Below are 25825 nucleotides of genomic sequence, written 5' to 3' on the forward strand. Positions count from 1 at the left end.
ATTTTGACAAAATTAGAAGTAAGATAAAGATTTCTTATGGTGCCAGTCTTGAATCATCGGGTTCAAGATTTGTTTGACTTATATGTATTTTACCTCATATACGTAAGAAGGGCTGGACTGATTTTAATGTGGGGATCAAAATGAAAACCAGAAGCCAAATAGGACACTGAGATTTCTGGGTTATAGGAGAAACAGTTTAGATAAAGTCACGCCAACTCATCCCTCAGAAATAAGTAATTTATGACCTTCTTATAATAAAAAGAAAGTCCTTATCATGTGCTATAATCTTGCATACTCTCTGGTGCACATTGTAGACTTGAGTTCGCCCTCAGCACAGGTCTGAAACTGTTACGCAAACAGTACCCAGCTTCCCAAATCCATTCTGACTGTTCCATTTGTCTAACGAGAGCAAAAGGCAAGTAGTCCAAAAATGACTTCATGGGTCAGTGACAAACTGAAAAAAAAGGGAGTAGTACAGCAGAGATGGTGGACCAGAGCTCATTAGTGTGTGCGGCAACGATGCAGGTCCACACACACACACACACACACACACACACACACACACACACACACACACACACACACACACACACACACACACACACACACACACACACACAGATCTTGGGCAGTTGACAGGTGAGAATGGCCCCCTCACAGGTTCCTTTTTCTTTCCATCTCACTTCTCTCCGACTGAACAATTTTGTACCGACATTACAAGCCAGCGAGCAAACTCATCAACTCCCCAGGTAATAATCACACGTTTGTGTGAGTGAAAATAAAGCTATAACACGCCAGCGAGTGGGCGAGGACCATGTGTGTCGGCGGGAAAGGGGAGTGAGATGTTAAGCTAGGTTGGGTCTGATGCTAATGCTCATTTAAAAACCAAGACAGCCTGGAAGAGTGCAGCAGGAGCCTTAATTTCTCTCTGGAATAGCTCGCGCTCGACCTCAGCGCCACAGCCAAAATCTCTGGAGCGCAATTAAAATTGGATTAGGTGGAGAAGCTGGATGATTCCGAGCAGCATCTCCAGCGCTCCGCACCCAGTAATGCCCCTGTTTGACACCTCTGCAACCCCCAACTCAAACAGTTGTCATAGAGACAGCCAGGCCCAGAGGATGCTGTGGTTGGGGGAGCGGAGGTGAGATGGAGGGACGGCGAGAGCAGAGGGCCAGGAGCCGAGCCTTTCATCCGCCTCCTTCCTCTGCAGCCAGATGTTGCAGCAGTCTTCAGAGAACACTGATAGATAACTTTCAAAGATATGCATCATGGGAAGAATAGAGGAGCTGTCAAGAATCTGTGAGCTGCTGAATATATATTAAGTTATTCTTCAGACATCAGGATGTCAGCAAAGTCTCCAGTTGCTTTATTTTATAGTTTTAATTTCATCCGAATGTACACAATGCTTTCTTCAAGACTTTAAAGAAGCCTAAATATAGTCATTAAATCATTTAACAATGAAGAAAAGATGAATCTTATCAATAAAAATATCCATATGATTGAACGCAATATGGAATTAAAAACAAGATAAATGTATTGGTTATGAAAAGAAACAAAATATGTTGTAGTCGTGAACTTGTATGTTATCAATGATTTTTGGGAAAAACTTCATTTCGAAATTACTTTTCCAAACTTTATTCCTGGTATTCCAAGGAATATTGAGGTGTACCCTATAGAAAGAAAAATGTGCCGTGATTCTGAAATAAGTTGGTGGAAGAGTAATTTTTTCCCCCAACTTTTAATTAATTTTTTTAGTTTAAAGGCAAGAAAGTCAGACAAAAAACGTGAGAGAAAGTCAAAAGAAAACAAAAAGCACGCCCTGCATTATTAACAAGGGATGGGTTGGTGACGCCTCATTATATATTTCTTAGTTTTGAAAGGCCACTAGATGGCAGTTATTGAAAATTATGCCAGGTTTAAATTAGTTAGTGGATCAGTGCCAAATATTATAATTCAAAGAGTGCCACCTAGTGGCCTTTCAGAATTAGGACACTGTATCATGATACAGCATCACTAACTGATGCTTTATCATGAGGCCTCATCAAACTAGTAATAACCCATATTACTCATAATTACAACATCATATAAAATTAGAAATTAAAAGCAGGGTCTTGCTTAAGATTCGTACTCATTCCTACAAGACCAGCTTCAAAGTTACACTCGCTCTTTATGGGCGCTCAATGTGAGTCCAGACCTACTCTAGTCCAATGAACAGTGTTTGTAAGATGAAGATGGTAATGTCATGTGAAACGGTAAAGAAAAATTTCCAAGCAAATGTTATGTTTTAAAAATGAGCCTAAAAAATTGTTTAACTCGCCAAATCCATTAATTGGACAACACAGTCATGAAAGTCATGCAAAGGATCATGGGCTTGTGCCTCATTTAGAGACTTCTCAACTCTATCTTTATTATTTCCTAAAAGATGAGGAAGTGTGAGTGTGGTTGTGAGAAAATTACTAAGTTTTTTATTTACTAAAGAATTAGCAAAAAAGGGAACATAATTAAGCATCAGCCATTTTGTAGTCTATAACTTGTATTATAGATAAATAGATAAACTCAACATTTAAATGAATTAATGCAAAACTCTACAATCTTGTTTTGCTGGGATGTTTCTCTACATGTGTGTTTGAGTCTTTTACACAAGAAAAAGAAAACACATGAATAAAGTATTTAAGCTAGTTTTGTGCTGATCCATTGTAGCCTCATTCACACACACGAGAGGGCAAATACTAACATGGTTGCAGTTAATACAATCTGTGGCTAATCCAGTTTGGAGGATATTTCCACAGCGGCCGCTTCCTCCCACCGGCTCCCAGCCCAGGTGAACATTTGCCGCCGTGACAAAGTGCAGGCCAAAGGGCCCGCTGTCAACAAAAGAGAGGCTAAAGAGGCGAAAACAGAGCCGATTCCAAAGGAACCCTGATCAAAAAATTTGTCATAACAACAAAGCTTTGGTTCCCCCACCAGCACGCCGAGGCCCCCGAAGACTTGGAGGTTTGACAAAAGCCCAGCCCCTCATTTTTTTTTTTGGAGGCCCAGCTGTAAAAAATGCCATTTAATGAACCTGTCTGCTGAAGCTGTCCCCTGCCTGTCAGAGGTGTCAGCCAGTGACAAGCGCTGGGGACGGCCGCCTCCAGTCACAGACAGGCCTGCCAGCTGGAGACTTCGGCCCCAATCTAATCACGCCACCAGGAAGGGACCGGCGTTCTGCTCTTGGTCTGTCACGCTCTGGGCTGGGGGAAGCATCGAGGAGGAGGGTGGCGGTGGTGGTGGGGAGGGTAGGTGAAGAGGTCTGGTGCGGTCGACAAGCTCAGCCTTTTGTTTCCACGCAGGCTCATTAGGAGCTACAGGCGCATGCGCCGCCGCAAACCCTCTCCGGCGCTAATGTAATTTAACATCTCTGTCCTTCCCTTCCCTTTCTTCCACGTCGCCCGCTGACAGAGGCCAGGCGGCGTTCTGCCTGCACAACATCACAGGAGTAAACTGGAAATATTTTGACAGACTCGGGATGAGCGGAGGCACAGGTGACGCCGGTGTTTAGGCTGAAGCTCATATATAATAATGTGCAGATTCACAAACGGAGCACATCACAGTTAAAGAGGACGGCGCTTCGTACACGGAGGCGGATTTAATCAGAGCTGACGCCTCGTTCACGTTCGTCGCATATTGGCCTCAGCATAATGGTAGACGATGGTTAACGTGACTTGAACCTGGATTCTTTCACAGCAGGAAACTAGATTTATGGATTATTGAATCTGAATAAACACTTTCACAGTCTTTCATAATAAACATGTATAGATACTAAATAAAACATCACTCAATGTGCTTTATTACTGGATTTTGGAGACTATTTTGGTAGATAGTACATCACAATTTAAGACTTTCTTAAAGTTCCGAAAGTATCAGGATTGTTTAGCTAAGAAGAGAAACAGTTGCATTTTTTTGGAAAACAAACATTTAGTGCAATTCATTACAAAATGCAAACTATAGTGACTCTGAACACTGTGCAGAATTTGAATTCTAACCGTTCATCAGATAGTTTTGAATACCTTTTAGATGGACAGCAATAATCCAAAAGGGGCCTTGAAACCAAAACAATAAAAATAAATAAAAGGAGTGAGTGTTGAAAAAAATTATTTATGGAAAAGAAATAACAAAAACAAATCAAATTATGTAAATTAGGGTATCAACAAGTGTTATTATAGCATAAGAGTATATACAAATCTGAATTTCTTTTATAATTTTTACGAAAAACTAATGTTTCACAGATTCAAATCAACCGTTGAGCCACATAAAACACTCAAGGCCTGTAAAAGGTTGAATTATAACAATATAAGTATCATGACTTCGTAAAAAGGAATCATGATTCTACGAGTCCAAGGTTATCTAAACAGTGGTTGCAGCTGCTTAAGATACAGTGAGATTGTTAAACAGGAATGTATGAGCATATTGTAGTCAATTCAGCAGCTGTATTGCACATGAGAATACACAGCAGTGTCTCTGTCATCCTGGTCCTGCAGCGCCTCGGCTTCATTCTTCTCAGATTTGTCTAATAAGCCTCCAGTATAGAGCTCCACATGTTCCCCGGCGACCAGAGGGCGATGGCAGAGAAGGAAGAAGAACAGGGAGGACACCAGAGGAGGTTTCATTCTGAGTGATATGACTACTCCCCCAGGAGCGAGCGGGGTGGATTTCACACATGGCAATTTGGGGGATCAGCACACACTGCAGATACGGCTCTCAATGGCTGACCTCGGCCAACGTGGGCCGAATCAGCAAAAGGTTGAGCAGATGGAGAAGGAAGAGTGGAGGACAATGATGCTCGGCAGAGTCAAGAGAGACGTTTTAAGATGCTTATACTGTAGGTAGATTATAGTATTACCAAGTAAAGTAATGGGTTCTGAAGCAAGTCTCTTGGGTTACTTATCTTAAATAATGTATTTTAACTAATGAACATTTTTAAATTAACGAATTTCATTCAACACATTTGATTTGATTTTCAGATTCAAGAGATAAACGTATCCTCTTTTACTAGAAAACAATATAGTTTAGTAGGAATTCTTTGGCATCAAAAAGGAGCTGTACAATGCATATAAAGCCAACTTCAAAAACTTGTGTCCGTCTGTCTCACACACGTCAGTACGGTTGCCATCTTGATATTCTACAAAGTTACTGCTGACACATTAAACTTTGTCTAACCGTAAAAAGAGGAATATTTATTGCCCAAACACTCTCACTTTGAGCTCCAAACCTTTTACGTCCTGCAAAGATTTATAACATCTGTCAGAGCATGAAAGCATGTTGCTCATCTGATCCCTCCAAACGTGACGACGGTTATGAAGTGTAGAAACACAAAAATGTGAAAGATTCTGCCAGATTAAGATAGAGAGAGAGAAGAAAAAAAAAATCTGCATTCCATTTCCCCTCTCTCTGCGAGGGCCCATAGCTCAACCTCAATGAAGTAGCGGGCTCCTAATGCAGGTATTGAGGAAAACAAGACTCAGATTTACATAATCAGTGTCACTATACATTTGGGAGGAAGCTGGAGTGTGGCAAGATGACACAGCTCGGCTGCTCTGGCAAGACCAGTAGGATAAAGGAGATGAATATGCATTAAAAATCCTGGCAGTTCGCTGCCCCAAATGTCCGGCCTAGTTTGTCAATAACATTTATGTCGGGGATGGTATTTCACGCACATTAGCGGGCCCTGCGGCGCTCACGTCAACGCTGCCGCCGCTCCGACAGGTGGGAGGGGCCACTTTCTAGAGGACGTAAAACTTTAATCTCTCGAGATGGTTTTACTCGTGCCGGTTAAAATACAGTCTTAAAATAACACTGAGAAATCTGTAAGGGGACAGGGTTTGGTATTTCATTTGCACGCAACTTGTAGCAGGAGAAAATCAGAAGCACTTCTTATAAAGATGAAGATTGTTGCGTTCAGAAAACCCCCTGCAACCCCCCTTTTTTTTACTATTTCAATTTGAGTAATAGTTGTCCAAAATTAGTTTTTCTTTACTTTGCGACTAAGTGTTAGGAATATTTCAGATAGATGTAATATGTGTATCATTGGACTTATAGGCAGAAATGTATGTCCATATGACGGTTGTGAAAAGAGCTCCCTTTTCTACGTCCGAAAAGACAAACTTAAACACATCCAACTACCTCCGGGGTGATCGTCTGTAACTTCCATCTTGTACAGAAGCCCAGGCATGAGGAGTTGTTCAAAAAGAAATAAAAGAAGCCCGTATTTTAAGCGTATTTGTAGCAGAAGCTAAAAGGCTAACATGCTACATAGACAGGAAGCAACCCCGGTAAATATCCCAGTGTCTACAGTCTTAGCTACTCTCATACAGATCAGGAGTATGCAGGTATTTGGATGTTTTTAGGTGTGTCTTTTTGGACGATGACGACGAAAAAAATGAGCGCCGTTCTCAGCGGTCATATGGATATACATTTCTGCTTGTAACTAAATAGTCCCAAATCCTAATCAACAGGAGGATAAGTAGAACATAAGTGAAATTTTAAATTTAGATGGACTATCCCTTTAAAGTGATAGTTCACCAAAAATTCCAATTTAACTAATTTTCTACTCACCCTCATGTCCACTAAGGGTTGAGATTATATTAATCCATTCCTTTTTATAGTTATAGAAAAATTCACATCCATTTTAATAAGAGACTGGCAACCAGTGGATGAACTTCCTCCAAAAAGATGCTTTAATCCCAACCCTTAGTCGACATGAGGGTGAGTATAAAATAAGTGAAAATTGAATTATCGGTTAACTATCACTTTAAGTCCTCACAATTCCTTCTTGCACTTATGTATCAGTTACCAAATACAGGTATAACAACTACAAACCGTGTACTAGCAATTTATTTTACCATGCAGTCTTGTATACCAAAAAAAAGGTGATTTGAGATATGCAGAGGGACCACTGTATTTCAATATCTTGCAGCACTACTAAAAACTCCAGGACTCACGGAAAGCTTTTACTTTAATTTAGGGAAGTCTTTCAAAGTACTTTAGGTGAGAGGCAAGCAACATCCCTGGCACATCTTTCATAAGTAAAATAATGTAAAGTCAACCACTTTCACGCACATTCAAATATACAAACAATTGTGAGTGCTTTGAAGAAACCTCACGAAGTTAGTGCAAGTACCCTTAGAAGTGTTAAGTGCCATATTTGAAGGGTAGAATAGGTTGTTTAAATTTACTTCATTAAATTATTTTCATATATACAGTATGATATTCCATTCTTTGTAGAATGCTCTAGATACAATCACTGTCGAGCATCAGTAGTAATATGTGGTCTTTCTCTATGCATCACTTTTCAGCACATCTACTGCATGTGAGCAAACATGGATGCAGCTGAAAGTAGTGACCCGGACAACCCATGGAAACACGAGCACACTTAGGGAGCACATCATCCAGATAAACAGCTGAAGGATGCCGCCTCTAAGGAGCTTGTGAAAAGAGATGCAGTCATTTGGTTCAGGGTCTTTTCTGCAAGCTTTCCTTAATGGCACTTTTTCAGGGACTTGTCATCCTTAAGATGACTGAAATCTTCCAGGCCTGGAGACCCGCTTCCTCTGGCTGCCACCGAGACTGCCATGCTGATCGCCTTAGATCCCACTTATCTTCCTCTTTTTTTTTTCATGGTGTATGTGTGTGGGAGGGAAAAGGGGCTCAGCGCACAGAAGAGGAAGAAAGAGACAAGGATGGAGAGACGAAAAGGAGGACGGAAAGAGCAAGCGGTTAGACGGGAAGACCTGATGAGCAATGAGCGCCTCACTCGTCCTCAATTAATCTTGTCTTTCTACCTTTGCTTTGGTGCTTCCCTCCGCACCGAGGTAATCACGACACCCTCATCCATTATCCTTTTATCCTTGTTATTCATCCAGAATTGCTTAATAATAAGCTACAGATTCCTCCTCCCCGGTATAATTCTTTGTGTCGGCTGCAGTATATCATGTGGAAAACACACGGCCCCCTGTTCCGCCGGACGCTCTTTGAGGATTATCATCAGTGACACCTTTAGGGATGCAGCCAGAATCTGGAGCATCATTTTTTTTTTCCCAGGCATAAGTGGAATTAGCTTGACTTATCCGTCATTGCCAAAAGCACAACAAGCCGTTCAGGGCCAAAGCAAAGGTAGCACAGGTTCTTATCGGAGCCGCTGGGTGAAGGCGCTTGTAAATTTATGCTAATGAGGGCCTTTTGTCATCCAGGCGAACCCTTTGGGGCTTGAAGCGGGATGATAATCTGGCTGTTGAGATCATTTGTACTTTATCCTTGTGTAATTATATAGTTTAAAGCTTTTAACCAATGCTAATCCTGTGGCATGAGGAAGTGTCTCCGCCGCGTCTGCACCTCTAGTTAGCGTGCTTCTGACTCGCCCTCATGGAATCACGTAGGAGGAGTGTGGAGCACTGATGTAATTACTCTGACTTTCTAGAGCCCGTGCGATGAATCCTCGTATCATTTTTGATCCGCCTTAGCAGGCAGGCGGGAGGATGAGCGTGTTGCCGGGGGCGATGGGAGACAAATCTAGAACAAGGTGAAAAAAACAAGCACACATTTTTTTCTACAGAAAAAAAAAGAATGGAATGAAGAGTAAAAGTCTTTTTTTGAGTGATTTTGGTATCCAAGAAAATGAAATACTTCTTTAATGTCACGCTTAAAAATACCATCCATAAAGATAATCTGTTTCAACTTTGGGTAGCAGAGAAAAAAAGGCTCTAAACACTCACATTTGCTCATAAGTATTCTGTCATCTGGGGCTATGGCAGCTCCAACAACTTCCCACAGAGTACACCCTTAACTCTTGTTATATTGTGTTATCTCAGGGTCAAGGTGACCTGGAGGCCCGATTAAATATTTATCCCGCCACCGTTGTTTTTTCTAAAAATGAAGAATCTTTTTGAATAATTGTTTGTTGGGAGCAGAGAGGTGCGTTGGAAGAATCGTAAACCATGTGGAGTGGATTGACTTTTTACGCGGCCCTCGAACGAATAAGTTTTACTGGAGATATTTTATAAAATTTGGAATTTATTTTAGGTTTTCCTTGAAAGAAGTGGCATGTCAACTGAACTTTGGTCTGAGCAAAGCTGAACAGTCTGATTATATTGTGAACTTCCCTCTTTTTGTTTGTATGTGTTTTGTTACGTTTTCGAGATGTATTTAATTTTGTTGCATTGTTTTTTGTTTTTCTTTTCTTACTTTATTTGTATTGCCTTTCTATATTTTGAAAAATCAATAAAGAAATATAAAAAAAAGGGTTTGTGGTATCCCTTGTTTTGTCTCTGGGTCTTCCATAAATACATATCAAAGGTTAAAGATGATGGGTACATTTGGCAAAGAAGTTTGAAAGAATGTAACAGGAATAGTGAAAAGAGGAAGACAATCAATGCGGATCATGGGTGTTGTAAATGCAGACTTGTAGGTGTGACTAGGAAGGATGCACTAGCTAGGTTAAGATAAAGAAAGCCAGTAAAGGGAAATGACAAAAGTAAAAAAAAGAACCGCATGACAACCAAGGAACTAGATATGACTTGATGGCAGAGGCAATCCCACTTCAAACACTAATCCATCCAAGGAGTAGAGAAAAACTGTGAATGTTACATATGGTATATTATTATGGGGCCTCAAACATGTCTAACTTGCACATGCATGTGGTCATAAAGGGCGGAAGGTTGCGCAGTATCATTGCCTCACAGCAAGAAGGTTGCAGGTTCGCTTCCTGTTTAGGTTTCCACCCATAGATATACAGAGGTTGATCACGAATTTGTCAGGAAATTGTCCATAGGTATGTGTGAGCGGTTGTATGTCTTTGTGTGCCCTGGTGTCCTGTCCAGGGTGTCCCCCGCCTCTCGTTCGATGAACCCCCATGTGAACCCCATGAGAATAACTGGCAAAAAATGGATGGATAGATGTGATCATTAATTGTAAAGAGTGGATGACAAGATATATTGACAGGTTTTGTGCTTTTTGGGGGGGATTTGCCACCTCTCTTCCAGTTAGTCTCTTAAGATTGTCCGATAGTTTTGGAGGTTGCATAGGCAACAATAGGATGTAGTACCTTGACAAGATGTGGTCCTAAAGTAGCCCTGTAGCTGTACCCTGATTTGGAATAAACCTTTGGTTTCAGCAACATGTGAGATTGTCTACATTGTCATGTTGTAGGGATCGCCAAAACAAACAGTCCCAAGGCAGTCCTTGTAAGTCAAGTATTTGCCATACATACAGTACATGTAAAGTCACCCTTCCAGCAGGAAGGTTTTGCGTCGCTTTGGCTGTGCTCTCAGTGTTGTCCGGCGAGACTCCCGGCCCTCCTGATCTCTTGCCAGAGCCGACAACTCCTGACAAGCTGCTTGGCGTGCTGTAATTTGACTAATTATGCTGGATTAGAGCATATTAATGCAGGCTGTTTTCTCCAGGGTCATTGCCCCGCCCACTGAGTCTCTAGCGGGTTTTGCTCTGTTTTGTTCTAAACAAAAAGACACAAAGGGTTTCCTGAACAGTACCAGATATGTTTTTTATCTATAATTGCGTCGAAAGTTTTAGAGAAATTCTGCAGACGCTTTCCTGAGGCGCATCATTACTTTGAAAAGAGAAACCAAATCCCTCGCCTGCTTCAACTCGCGAAAAAAAAAAAAGAAGACTTTTATGGTTCTCACAGATGTCCCAGAGTTCACTCTTTTTTTTCTCTGGCAGACGGGTGATGGGAAGACTGTAAGGGGTCTGTGTAGGCTCGTAACAACAAAGGAAAACAAATGTATTTGATCTTGCCATACAATATCATTAAAACATGACAAGAAAATAATCAGTAGCACGACTCTGGAAAAGTGAAACTGACTACCAGGATCACTCTTTTGTTCACAAATGGACGTGCACTATGGTCTTCAGCATCAGTCTGGCCGAAGATGAAGACCGCCTTGTGTGGGCGATTGGTGTGTTGTACTAGGACAAGTGTATACTATTGTTGTTGTACCAAACGACACCCTCAAGGTGCATCAACGAGTCTTAACTAATTTACAGGACACTATTTTAGGAAAACAAAAGTGACCAATGCTATAACTGGCACCACCAATAGCTGCAGTTACAGTGACTACAACAGCACTAGACAAGTGTTGATGTCTGTAAGGGCTACTTTAGCAATGGCCAAGGCACCAACCAACAGAGTGTATTTTTAGCTGAGAAGGAATAGGCGGCTCTGTTGAAAAAAGTTATGTCTTAGGTATTACCTTAAAGCAAAAAAATATATATGCACGGCTTACTTTAATGAGACTAAAATAAATGAACAGCAAACACCTTATCCAACTAACTTAATTAAAGTTACGTTAACACCAACTTGACAGGTTTGACAGGCTCATTTAAAATTATAGTACAGATTCTTTGCTTCTACTGACTTGGGAAGTTTTCTTTTTTTCTGCCTTTGTGAATATGAAAGGCTTTTTGGGCAGTGTTGTCTAACATTTTAAATTTAAGTCTGCATGCATGAATCAATATCAGTTTTAGATTCAGTCCTAAAACTGTTATAGTTCCTATAACACAATGTTAAAAACTTGGATATTGCACATCTTAATTAAAAGATGTTATATATTTATTATCCCAGTTTGCTTATTTCTGTCATGTTCTTAACATTTTAGAACGTTCCAATTACACAAATAAATGTTGAATAACTGCTCAACATTCTTAACTTAAAATGGGGTAAATGAGCCATTCAATATGTGTGTTTTGATACAAATGGACAAAATCAATTTGAGTCTTCACAATAGAAGACCAGCTCAACTGTTTGCATGAGCTCTTCTGCCTTGAACATGGTGTAATAATAGTCTTAAACCAGGCATTATAAAGACAGAATTCCAAAGAGGCTTACAGCCTGGGTTTCGTGAAACATTTAGGCAGAAGTTCCAAGGGCTGAGGATGATGAAAGAAGGTAAGCTTGAAACCGGGCTTCTGGGATCCACAGCCCTTATTGTACAGAAGTCACATCAAATTAATGCTGAGGGCCATTTGCAGCCTTTCTTCTCCTGAGCTTTTCAGAACGGATTAAGCTATGAAAACTCTAAAATTACTAAAGCACCTATTAGCATTATGCTCAGCCTTTCTTCTCTCCCCTTTGAATTTGCTTCATTTCACAAGTTGCTTTCACACATTTTAAAAAAAAGTGTAATAATATATCGTTTTTCCATTTTCACCTGCAGACGCAATGCCTTCATATTCAGGCCATTTGCTATTCTATTAGTGTGAGGATGCCGACCTCAGCGTTCAGGCAGTATGGGGTCTAAGTCTCCCTTCGCACCCCTCTGTGCGCTCACTTAATGCCTCTTCAAAGAAGCACAGGGAGAGCATGAATTGTAATTATGGCTTCTAACAGGATTCAAGAGCACCCGTACGATGGCACTTGAGAAACAGGTCGTGTGGAGTTAAACGGCTGTCAACACACTCAAGGATCTCTGGCATGTGAACACGGCAACAAAAGCTGAATGTGTCCACATCACAAGTCCTTAAAGCTAGTTTCTGTCTGTGCGAGGACATGGAAGATCGATATAGGATGCTGATGTCCATGCTTCAAATTGATCGATCTACTGACTTTTCCTTGATTTTCTGGAACTCCTATGTTATCCTCTGTGTTATCTTGATCTTTTTAGTATATATTTTATTGAGTATTGTTTTGATTGTTTAAGCGCTATGTGACCGTGGTCTTGAAAAGCGCTGTATAAATATGAATTACTTACTTACTTAAGTCCAAGTTGCTTGAATATTGATATAAATAGAATACAAGTTCCCTTCATTATGACTCAAAATAGTTTACTCTTCAGATAAGATGACAAACTATTTATTAGTCGTCCCACCACAGTTTCAATAGAGAAGGATAAATTAGAGAATATGAAAGATGAGTTGGATTTAAGTAATTACCTTTATTCTCAGTGATCAAAGGATTTAAGAATTCAAGGATTTAAATTATCATTACATTTACTGGGAATGTTTCTAAATTACAAACGGGGTAAAAAATGATCAATAATAACAATAGTAAAGCTACATTAAAATGAATTAACTTTGCTAGCAGACTATATGATACAATCAAAAAAAATACGGGTACAAAGTAATGTGTCTACAAAGCCGGACCAATGTTTGTGTGTCTGGTGGCTGGATAGGAAAAGACACAATAACTGAATACATATGAATGGTTTTGTTTTGAAATAAACAAGTGACATAGGAAATGAAATACTATGTAAGTGTGCTGTCAAAAATATAGGCCGCAGATGAAAGCCAAAAAAGCAAAGTAGCATTGGTCCACAAGAATGTACAAAGATTCTAAGAAAAAAAAAAGTATATTATGTATATTAATATCTGGCATGATTTAAGTGAATTGGCTCTAAAGTTAATTTTTACTATTTTGGATAGAACTGGATAGAAGATTTATGTAAAAGGAACTACCCAAATGATGATTAATGTTAAAATCATTCTTTTATAATACAATGGAAAATGTATCTACTCTTATTTTCTGTGCCAGTTATCTTGATATTTGGGCCTCTATAGTCACGAATTTTAACCATCTTATCAAAAACAATGTCAACTGATGCTGACAAATCCCTTCATGAAAGTCGCTGAAATAAAGAGGTACAGAATTCCCTCTTTTAAGGAACCAAAACAAACAAAGTACTCGGGAAGACTGCCAATCAAAGAGAGCGTAAATTGGAACAATTTACGGATAGTTGGACTAAATAGACCTGCCATTGTGAGTAATATGTCCAACCACGTATAAATCCCATAAAAAAGGAAACCTTGTGCAAGGAGAAGGAAATCGTCCTAATAGTTACCAAACAGGAAGCAATTAAACATCCAATTTGCAGCATTAGCAATAAGAGAAGATTTGATAATTGGAAACACGTGAAGAAACCACGGCACACATTGTTCCAACATCACATAACGTCATCTGTCGCTCATCTTAGAAGCTCTCACTAGTCCAAGCCTATCAACAACAAATCCAGTCCCCATCAGCAGCTAAAAGAACCATCGGGCAGCGTGAAGCCTCTGTGTCTGACCCTTGCTAAACCTTTAATTGGATTGAGAGTCGCAATTGAAACATTGCTCATTGAACTGAGCTTCTCAATAGAGCTCCTGCAGCAGTTTGTCGATTCAACAACAATAACATTCAGAATCAAGTGACGGGAAACTTTTTCAGTTTTCATACGCAGAACCTTTCTCACCTTCCCCTTAGAGGCAAAGCATTATTTGGTTTTCACACAGCGCAACTGAAGGCCTGAGACAAATACCGGACCGGGCCATTGTATTGCCTTTCACACTCTTAATGGTCTTAAAATGGCAACAAGTAAGAATCCCTATTCATAGGTGTCCAGACTCTTTTCCTTATTTCCAAGACATTGTCCGATCAGCTGAAGTCTGGACGAGAATATTGTTGAGTTCCCTTGGTCGGAGTAAGTGGACTTTTGGTTTTAGTTTAGTTTTACGGTACTTAAAAGTTCTGACCTGAAGAGCGAGTCCAGACACACGGCAACGGACATTCATTTAAGCCTCTTTCATACACAAACTTGTTCTTAGGGTCAAAGCTTGGCATGTAGATCAGTACATTAAATTGATAAATCTACAATCATTTCGAAGGCAGACACTTGGCTTAGGAGCTGTTCCTTGGTTAGAAACAGACAGAGATGCATTTGAGGACAAAGAATCACAGGTATACCTTTTCCTGAGTCTAAAACAAGTACTTGTGCCTGCAATCAAAAGCCCAACATATTTGATTAAACTGATTTTAAATATTGTCCTGTGTCATAGCCAAAAAGCCCTAAACTAGGACCACTTTTGACAGCATACGAAACGTAAACACGCCCCCCAAACATGCATAGAACACTGTACCCTTCAGTCAACATGCTCATTAAGTAAAATTAAACCTTGTCAATAAAGATTTAATTAGTGTTTATGTCTCGGAGTAAATGAGCCATTCAATATGCCCTCTCAGAACCTAGAGTTTCCAAATGAAAACAGGCTTCACCAGAACATTTAAGTCTCTCTGTTTTAGGTTTGACAGCTTGAAGTAAAGAGGTTGATCCAAAAAAAAAAAAAAGACAGTCCTTGCACAAGTGTGCTAATTAAAGAGAATGAAGGGTGGCAAAACAACCCCAGGAAAGACATCATTATCAGAAATAACACAATCACAATAATTAGAAAAATATCTCATTAAGAAGCAGAATGAGAGGCAGGGGAGAATTAATAGCAGACAGGTGTACAACACGGCACAATTATAGGGCCTGAAATTAGCTCATCGCCTGGAGGCATGGAGAGGAGAAAGGGAAGGATGTAAGTGACGTGCCGGGAGTGTGGTGGGGGGCTGGTTCCAGGAGTAGGCGACTCGCTGGTAAAAAAAAAAAAAAAAAAGGAATTGCAAATAAGCAAACAAAAATGTCTTAAATGTGTAAATTAGGGAGGAAAAAAATGAGAGGAAAAGCAGCTTTTCCCTGCAGACTGGTGCCTTAGATGAGAAGGGAGCAGTGAAACGTGATCAAGGGGAGCCGTGGAGCGGTGCGGCAGGCGTCAAGATGAGCACTCAGCCAGCGAGTGGCAGCTTCTCCTTTTCCAGTCAATCATTCATTACGGAGCCAAGCGCCGTGGAGGAGTGCCTCCTCTTTTTGACCTATCATATTACCGCCTCTGTAAACTCCTAATCCCCTGCTTTCGTTAGATGGTGTCAACAGCCCGACATGCTCTCACCCTGCCGCCGCACTCGCAGCTCACGTACCTCCCGAGCCATGCCAGGACCGCATACTGACGCTAATAAAATCATTTGAAATTTAACGGGGGAGAACGGCACAACTTCATCCATCACCTTCTTTCATCTCTCAGTTTTAGGGTGCATTCCCCCATCATTCTTGAGGCATGGTGCTAATCATTTTGGCTTTCTATTGGGTTGGTAGCGAGCACATCTTTAAAACTTGTAGCTCTTCAATCTTTCATTGAGCTGCCCGCTTGGTTTTGCCTGGAGGCAGTTCCCGAGCAGGTGGAAGCCTGGAGGCAGAAAGCTGCATATCAGCACTATCTCCGTCCATCATGACTCTTGCATGGGGAGCCCGTCAACTCGGCTTCTCTAATAGAGCCCAGTGAGAGCTCCGCCGTAATGAGTTCAACAGATGAAAGCCCAGCAGGACAAAAACAACTTAAAACGCACATTCACACACAACAAGAATCAATTTAGGGGCTTAGCCAGCATTATTTACGGAAACAAAAGAATCGGGTGCAGGTCAGTGTGAGCAAAGACGCTTCAATGCACCTGATTTACAAAAAATGTATTTTAAAGCATGGATTGATTAATGCCTGGATGAGTAAATACAAACATGTTTCTAATTATTAAACATTTCTTGAGTACTTTACGAAAAGACAATTTATAAGTAACTAGCTAGCTTTTTTTTTAAGATACAAAACCTTGACGCGACTAAAATAAAATATTGTAAGTTGCTTAGTATTTGAGATGCAGAGCTCTAATCTAAAACCTTTCTAGAATGAGACGAAGAAGCATATATTCATGCTATTGTACTAATGTTAAGGGATTTGTTAGATCACAACCATTTTCGGCCTTTTTCGCCAAATCCAAAAAGTGAGACTTAGTCCAGACACAGAGCATTTTAGGGCAGTCTTTTTGAGTGCAAGAAGATCTCTGTAGGACCTCTTTGAGAGGGTTACCACATGAAGTGTATATAAATAAAGTTTGTTAGACTCATTTTATAGGAGCGTTTAGTAATTTTACAAAATTAAAATTAGTTTAATTCATCATTTTGTAATGGTGCTAAAGGCTATCCCAGCTAGATAGGTTAAGAGGCAGGAAATAGTTAAGTTGGTGACAATACTGGTAACAACTTTAGTATAAACAGTTTTTGAGTTTAGTTTAAAGGAAGTTGAACTAAAGAGTGAGTTGAAAATCAATGCATATTTCCCTGTGATATAGACAATAATAAACAATTTGATTAATTTAAAAGTCTGTTTGAAGCCTTTCAAAAGTAGACATGCTCTAATAAAACGACTATTTGTCATCTTTATACTATGTTTAGGCTGCTTTTTAATTCAACTTTATTGACCTCATTCAGTCACTCAGTGACAACGATACAGACAATTATCTATCAGCACACACCGTGCTTCGTTAAAAAACTAAAAATATTAATAATAATTACCAGAAATTTGACATGTAGTACCTGAATACATTTTCCAAGTCCTTGAAAAAGTGAACCATGAGAAATTTTCTAGGGGTCTAGGACAATGGATTACCACGGTTCAATTGCCAATTGACCTGAATTTAAATAGTTCCATGGATTTAAGCTAATGTGAATTCAGGTCTCTAACAGATGTATCGCCGTTCTCAGTGCTTTTCTCCTTATACATTACACAGCCTGCCTTTGACCTTGAATGTCTCAAAAACGTTATAGAAGCCTAGAAATATAGTTAGCCTTTCATTTACCACCATCCTCAACGCCATTACATACATTTAGGGACCATCAACTGCATTGACTTCCTTCTTTTTCTGGTCTGTTCTTCTCTGTCAATCACTTCCATGCAAACTGCTTTGATAGAAAAGGTAGCTACAAATTCTTAACATTGAATGTCCATCATGGATTTGTGGGGATCCTTGAGCTCACCACTTTTTTTTTGGAAACATGCAAATCACCGAGATGAAGTGTGTCACAGTAGAGACCCACCTACCATGTAACGTGGTTTGAGGGTCTGTAATTACCGTATAAAATAAGCAATTGGCATTTTGCTCCATATGTCCCTGGCTTTCAGTGTGGAAGATGGAAATGAGGTGGGCTGGATGTGATTGTGACACGCTCCCCCGTCTGTGCTCCACACTGTGTGGCTTTTTCCAGTAACAGCCTAATATTCAGCGCGACTCAGCATCACCAGAACTAATGGAAGTAGACAAAATGTCTCTGCTGCCATCTTTGTCTCGCATCCGCTCAGGGTGAGCCTCCTTCCTATCCCTTTCACCTCCCCTTCATCTCCTCCATGTTGAAAGCAGGGTGACAGCGGCATAAAACGGGGGTGAGCAGAAGTGGCTTCCATGTGGCGGCGGTGGAGGGTGGAGAGTGGGGGGGTGATGTGAGTAGATGTTAGTTTGAACTTGATGGAGAAAAGAAAATTCACAAAACCCTCTCCTTTCTAAGTGTTTATGGTGCAGGTGCAAGCTTGAGATCTTTTCACTGATCACACAGAATTAGAAACTCACTTGTGGTCAGATGAAGTTGAGGTGCTCCGCAAGGAATAAACAAAGCAAAGATGACTGGTTTGATGGTCATTCTTCCAATGGAAAAATCATAACATCATGAGACATTTAAACAGTTAAAAATTACAAACTAGTCTCACAATGTAAAGCACTGGACTGATACTAAAACAAACTCAACACCAGATCAGGTCGACCAAGTCATTTTATGTGGCCCGTCAAAATAATAATACATTAATGTTATTGTAGGTTTTCATGACCTATAAATATGCCAAGTTTTAAAATGAAATAGAAAAGAGATTATCTATGTCACAAATTATACAAATACAATGTCACAATTAGGGTCATTCTTCCGGTATCAGAACGTTGAGTAGGTGTACATTTTTTACTACACCTTTGGTTGGCCTAATAGGTCCAATTAGACACACATTCAAACACAGATTTAGACACTGTGTAGTAAACGTACTGTACGTATTTTAATTAAACCATGTTAACCTTTTTAATGATAAATCCTAAAATTTGTGGTAAATTACAAAGGGAAGTACTGACAGTGGAGTCAATAGTCAAGCTAAGCAGCTACAGATAAAACAGAAACTCATTGAACAATCATAATTGAGTTCAACACAGAGATAGTATACTATATACTTTTGGTCCTTTGAGTCTTTAAAACGTTTTTATGGCTGATAGCCTTGTATTTAAAGTATTTATTGTATGTCAAAATAAATCAATACAATTATAACAAATTTAAAGGACAATTTCGGATTAATAGCTTTTATTTACATATATTTTCGGAGATTTGTTGGTTTCTCTGTGACGCTTATCTCCCAGTATAATATGTGGCCTCTTGTGAAATGTAATTGTAATCCATGTACAAGCAAAGGTTCATGGTATCTAAAGCCGTTTTCTTTAAACTTATTATTAAATAAAAATAAAAAAATCTTTGTATCCTTAACATCTAAAACGTTTTGCTAATACTTTAAATGGTTTTGTTATCATGAGCATGGTTTATCCTAGCTTTTATTTGTTTCATAAACTTGGAAAAGGTTTTGCTAATACCTTTGTTAAATAAGCTTCTTAACCCCCCATTTTAAGTGGGTCGGGGAGAGTTAACCCAGATCTCTGAGGATGGTAAAGAGGTTATAAATCACACAATGAAACAAGGCAGACTCCACCGATTCATTAATGGAAATGATCTGTCAATATGCTGCAGTCAATTCACACGTGTCAGCTGGGTTCGGCACACAATGGGCCGGCCAACTTATGAACTCCCAGCACTACTCCACCAAGTCCATAAAACAACTGGCAGCGCCACTGGGGAGCTGAGAGACACCACCCTCTTGCACAGACCACCAGATGACACAGATGGGGCGAAACCAAACAAAGACGAGACTCCCTTTGTATAAAGAAGGACCCCCTTTCAAAAGCTATTCATGCAACAAATTGGGGAAATCTGGCCGGGCAACACTCCGGGTTTGCTCTTTTATTAGCATGAGGCGTGTGATGCAGTAAGTGAAATCAGATTTATGGCCCTCGGCTACTGAGGTGGTTAAAATGTAGCACAAAAGTTGGTTTGAGCCACTTCCTCACTACTTCACTGGAAACATGTGGAAGGATAAACAATTAATTTCAAACGTTTTATCTTTATGCATAAAAATGATTGTGTTTTGCAATTTAAGTGTGTATAAACTCTCTATATTGTTTCGTTTACCAAGGAGGTCATTTTATCATCCGTATTTGTCTTTCTCTTTTACAGGGAGATCGATTATTATGCATTTATTTTTCACATCGCCTTGCCCAACAGCACTAGGTTAGTAGATGTTCTTAACGTTTCACCTAGTTTGTTCACAGGCAAATAAAGAGTATTTCTTTGCTCCATTAAAAATGTAACACAGTCAAGAGGATGAAAGCATTTACTGTGTCGCAATAATTGTGTGGGAAAAACTTAAAGTTTGTAGGCTCCGTCTTTTAAAAAAACAACATTTTACATTTTTTTATGGGTTGATACTAAACTTGGAAACTTAATAATAATAATAATTAAGTTACAATAACTAAAGTTTAATTAATATATAGTGGTGATTGATACCAAATAAGGGATCACCAAGATGGTGCTAGAAAGAACTCAGTGAGTAGCCTGCACACAAAATAAATACATTTTACAATAACTGATTTTTTGGATTTCTTTTTTTTATTTTCTTGTTGCTCCATTGTTATTAAAGAATCAATAATGTAAGGAAGTAAGTAAGTAATTCATATTTATAAAGCACTTTTCTAGACCAGGGTCACAAAGTGATTAGCATATTAGAGAAATATAATTTATCATCCATAATAATATATAGTAAGATATTTCGTACGTATTAGAAATCAAATATTTAAAATTTTGCTGGCTATTCCAATTATGAGAAGAACCTGGTATTCTTGGAAGAGCAAATTCGGTGCTCCCTTACTTCTGTGGAAAAAATATAGGAAAATCACAACAAACTGAGTCAAATAAATTCAAATGGGTATTGTTCAAATTTGGATTATATAACCATAAAAAGCTATTTTCCATAAAGTTGAATTTAATAAAAAATGGTACAATACTTTGAATAATAACATTTTAGACAAAGGGTTAAGATCAAATATTTCATCTGCAATCTTAATAAATCACCACACAACCCTTGATAAGTCTGACCAAGAGCAAATTTAAGCAATAAAGATGTGTATTCAGATAATAATCTAACGATGTTTGCGTAAAAGCAATAACTTTCCATGAGGATGAAGGGCTATTAACCTTCGCTGGTGTCAGGAAAACCTTTATTGTGTCTCCAGTAATTCAAAGAGGGTCTATAAGAGGGGTTTGCTTCCATGTAGGTCATTAAATCTGTGCACACTGGCTTTCTCTTATTAGGCAACACTCTTTTTCAAGCTGCACTGCTGCTGCGATCTGCATAGAGAGACATTTGTCATCATTAGCCCGACTCTGACAGTCAGCACCCGGCACCTTAGATCTCTAAGACTGGCAATTATGAACCCTTCATTTCTTATTTATGCCGCGTCTCCTAATTTCACCTCGGCTCTCGCTACCAGTTGTTGATTACCAACAACCCAAATCACTTTTCAACAGGACTGGTTTTTGTGGCTCCACATCTGATGGGAGGAGTAAGTGGTGCTGTGAGTAATCTGAAATCACATCTGCACAAACAAGAGCAGCAGGGAGAGGTGAGGACGAGCATCATGGGGGTCAGTGGGCAGATGATTACAGCGCCCACTCCAGGTTGGTGAGACATCTTGCAGACATGAAGATTAATATACTGTCGAATTACTGCCATTCATGACGAGCAGAACTGGAATCGAATTAGCTCAGTGTTTTTGCAATTATCCCAATACACTGCGTGTCTTTCGGATTTCTCCAAATCGTTTTAAAACGAAAGTTTCGTCTGCTTTGCCGGCAGCTTACTTTACAAAAATAACTTAATTATTTTGCCAAATAAAAGTGAATACTGATTGTATTTGAATATGAGGTTCATACATTCAGTATTGTGTTGTTGTTTCCCTGAATTAAACATTATTTCAGTTGAGAAAAAGTTCAATATTAATTAAATAAACTTAGGGTACTAGTACGTATCTTCAAACACAAAAGAAGGAAAGCAGTAGCCAAGGTCATTAGTTTTACTGTGAAAATCAATGGTTAAAATGTTCCTGGCATGTCCAACTTAGACCACCCGTTGACCAAAGAACACTATGGTATCCTGGGAAGAGCACATGGATTCTCTTATATTATTAGCATTTTTATTTTTTGCAAAACAGCCAAGAACTTTCATCCACATCCCTAAATGGACGTCTCTGACATCGCGAAACTATTTGTTGGAATAATTAAACTAATTGCAGAATTCATTAAAAGAAATGAATGCAAAACATTGCACAGAATACGCCAGTATGAAGGCACATGCATGACTCTAGCCTTCTGAAGGAAAACTAGTAATTCACCCTGACTGACTGTGGTAGATGTTTTTCGCAAAAACATCAGATACACAAAAACTCCACTGAGAAACTGGCTTCACTCCCATGTGGATTTAAATGTTTTCGCAGTAATATTTAACCAAGATAAAGAGCAATAATGCTAAACTCATGCAAATAGATGCACGTCATTCATCACCAAGGCTGACAAGCGTACCATATTGCAGAGGGGAGGGGTCAAGGGCCAATGAAGCTGAGACAATCAATTACATTTCTTAATTTACACACTTTCTCTCTGCCTCCAGATGATCTCCATCAGGCTGATAAGTTTGCTGTTTTCTTTGTCTGTGCCATGCGCTGATCCGAGTGACGTCACAGATGGGTCTGCGAGCGCCTCGGGGCGAGAATCGCTCCAGCTTCCTGACTTTTCCTCACGAAGGCTCACTAATTCACAGCAGAGCATAAAACAAATGAATGGACACAATCCAAAGGGGGTCTGAGAAATTATCTGGCCTCCCGCGGAGACGCCATATTGCCTGGAATAATAAAGCCCACATTATTAAAACCCGACGACAATTTCCTTTTCTGACAAATAACATTATAGAAAACGTGTCAGCGTGAGTGGCAACGATCCGGCTAGATTATATTATTTCGCACAGTTTGACTGCTCGTGTTAGTGTCACATCTTTCACACGTCATCGCTTTTAATCTGATTTATACCCAAATGTGTCATCCTATTAAGTCCACTTTGACTAATCTGCACATTAGCGTTAAGGCTAGCCGGTCGTTTTCATGACCCTCCATTTTAAAAAACCCGAGTAGATGTAATGAGAGAGTGGTAAAATATTGTTCTTCTGTGATGGGATTATTTAAGAAAATAGTCTCCTCTGATTGCGCTGTCAATGAGATTAATTCTCAACATTATGAAGAGATTAGAATATGCTAAGTGATTTGTTGTGGGACGAAGCAAAGAAGACATTAAATTAAGTAACAGGTTTATTAATATTGTACTTTAATGAGCCGTGATGGTTTCACATGAATTAGAAATGATTTATAAAAAGGGGATTAATTGGAACTGTTTTTTGTTTGATTTTAGGAGTGCTTGGTACATGGTTAGCATTGTCAGGAGCTGGATTGTTACAGTAAAATAATATTTAAAATTAGAATATATCTATATATTATATATAATAGTCTATGTATTCAAAATCAGTAAAAATGCTCAAAATACCTCTTAATCTCCTATAAAACACTCAAATGTGTGATTTTAGATTAAACACTTACAAGGGTCAAATTGAAGAACCGTTATCAGAAGAACTCTACGGTGCCTCTGAAAGTGACCCTTGGTGAGGCCATGTTAACAGGACAACCAATCTTGCTTGTAAAAAAGGGGAAAAAAGGAAGTAAAAAGTTGGAGGAAACATAGAGACATTCTCTGGAAACAAAGAGGCCTTCAAAACAGGGTCACATGCTCGTGCAAAATATGGGAATAAGTTAAAGTCATTGTGTTGATTTACACCATCGCACATGAATTTTAACAGCCCAGGAAAAAAAAAGAAAGGATCTTCTGGAGTCACTGTCAATATATCATATACAAAGACGCTTTGCCGGCCATAAGAGGCAGAGACGCAACAAAGCTTGCAATGTTGTAATGGCAACGATCGGGCTAAGAGGATTGGACTGTCTCAGGCCCGACCTGACAAGTGCTGGAACTACAAAGAAGGTTGCAGGATCTTGGCAGCCACATGCTTTAGATTAAGAGGTGATAATCTGGATGAAAATCCCCCCTTCGCTTCTATCACGCTATGCTGACGGCCAAAAGGTTGGCGTCGGACTCAAGAGGTGCAACTGGATTCAGAGGTATCTGACTTGCAGCCTCAGCGTTGGTCTGGATTTAATAAAAACCAAGTACCTGCTGTGGACGGTGGGAGAGAGACACTCTCGGGGAAAGAGGTTCGAGCTTCCTCTCACCACATGAGAACATCCTGTAATGTCTGACCAATACACGCCCAAAACACTAGTATCACTGCTTCATTATCTCTGCAGGAAGTTTATATTATCACGTCAACAGAAAATTACATGAATAACATTAGATTATTCCTGAAGTCTGAAAACAACTTATTTGAACATAAACCCCAAGGTTTTTGTTTTTTTTTGGTCTTAAATTACAGGCGTCAATTCCAATAGAATCCTTATTGTGTTCATAGTGAAGTACAGTGTTGGGGAAAATAACTAGTACCAAGACACACCTCTAGTCTTTTACCCGAAAAACAAAAAACAGGACAATTTACTGATATGCTCTTAAATAATAATAATATATAGTATATAAAATGTAATGGGTGTGTATGTATGATATGAGTGTTTAAAGTGAAGTCATAATTATTTAATCTAATCAACACCTAAATATTTAATTAAGTTTATTATTTTATCATAATTGGTTTTTAATTCAGATTTCATTTCAGAAGCAGAATCAAAAAATATCTTATTGCCATTAGAAGTGAAGGGTTCCACCAATTAGGAATTCGATGGGTACAGTTGTGCAACATTAAACATGAAAAAAAAATACAGTTAATCTATTTTACTTTTGAATTTTTATCTTTATGAACAGAAAGAAAAAAACTGAATAAAAAATAAGGAAAATAATATTTTTTCAGTGTGCACCTATTACCATGCCTCAGCTGTGGTTCTGCTTAGTAGCAGATTAATAATGTTGGTATGATGTTGTTAACTGCTCTAAAATAAACTTTTTTGTTGCATTTCAATCATCAAATTCCATATATTTTTGTAAAAATGTATACTTTATGTATAATTTATAAAGACACATATTATATATAGTATATGTATATTTTCTACAGTGACTTCAAATGATGTTGTTCCATATAACTCTTTTTATTATATCCTGACAATTCTAATTAATATTGAAAAAAACTTATTTTTATAATACTATTATATTTTGCAAAATTAAGGTGAGAGTTGTAGGGCAACATTTTTTTTTCGCGATTGATCTCATTAAAACGCGTTGATTTCAGATGCTGGCTGTAGTATCTGCCTGGCAACAGTAAACACCCAGAGAGAAGAAGCTGCTGACCGTGTTGAGCAGTGATGATAATGGGTGTCACTTATCTATCAGGGTCCTCCTCACACTGCAGCTGACGAGTGCCCTCATAACGTCTGCTCGTGTGCTCCTCTCACTGCAGCCCGGATGAGTGTAAACGGCTTTATGTTCTTTATCTGATCCGAGCATCGTTACCGTTTTGAAGTCGCGTTCAAAGTGGATCTATAGTCTGACGCCACTGAAGGATGAGAGGAGGTTCAGAGGCTTGAAGCGAGACTCACTCACCAATTAATGCACGGAGGCCAAATGTGATTTATTAAAATTAAGACAAACTCTTTTTTTTATTTAACTGTAAACTGTTTCTATGTGAAGACGATAATCGCTCATCTATTTCTAAGAAGCTTCGATTTTGGGAACATTTAGCGATCAGAGATTAAATGTTCTAACAGACTAAGAAATAAAATATACAATATACATAAGACGCTTTAAATAAGCACTCAAAGCAAAGACTTTAAAAATATCATTTTTCAATATTTTAAAGTATTTAAAAATAACGTCTTATACATTTTACACATTTACATAACTACATTCTATTTTATTTGTTTAATATC

At 39.0% G+C, this 25825-nt stretch overlaps 1 protein-coding gene across 1 annotated transcript in view; it reads right to left on the reverse strand.

Moving 5' to 3' along the window:
* The window catches only part of nbeab (neurobeachin b), a 259858-nt gene that overhangs the window by 46063 nt on the left and 187970 nt on the right, over positions 1 to 25825 (reverse strand). The window lies entirely within an intron of this gene.

The sequence above is a fragment of the Callionymus lyra genome, chromosome 7 (assembly GCF_982586985.1).
Source record: "Callionymus lyra chromosome 7, fCalLyr1.hap1.1, whole genome shotgun sequence".
Taxonomy (NCBI): domain Eukaryota; kingdom Metazoa; phylum Chordata; class Actinopteri; order Syngnathiformes; family Callionymidae; genus Callionymus; species Callionymus lyra.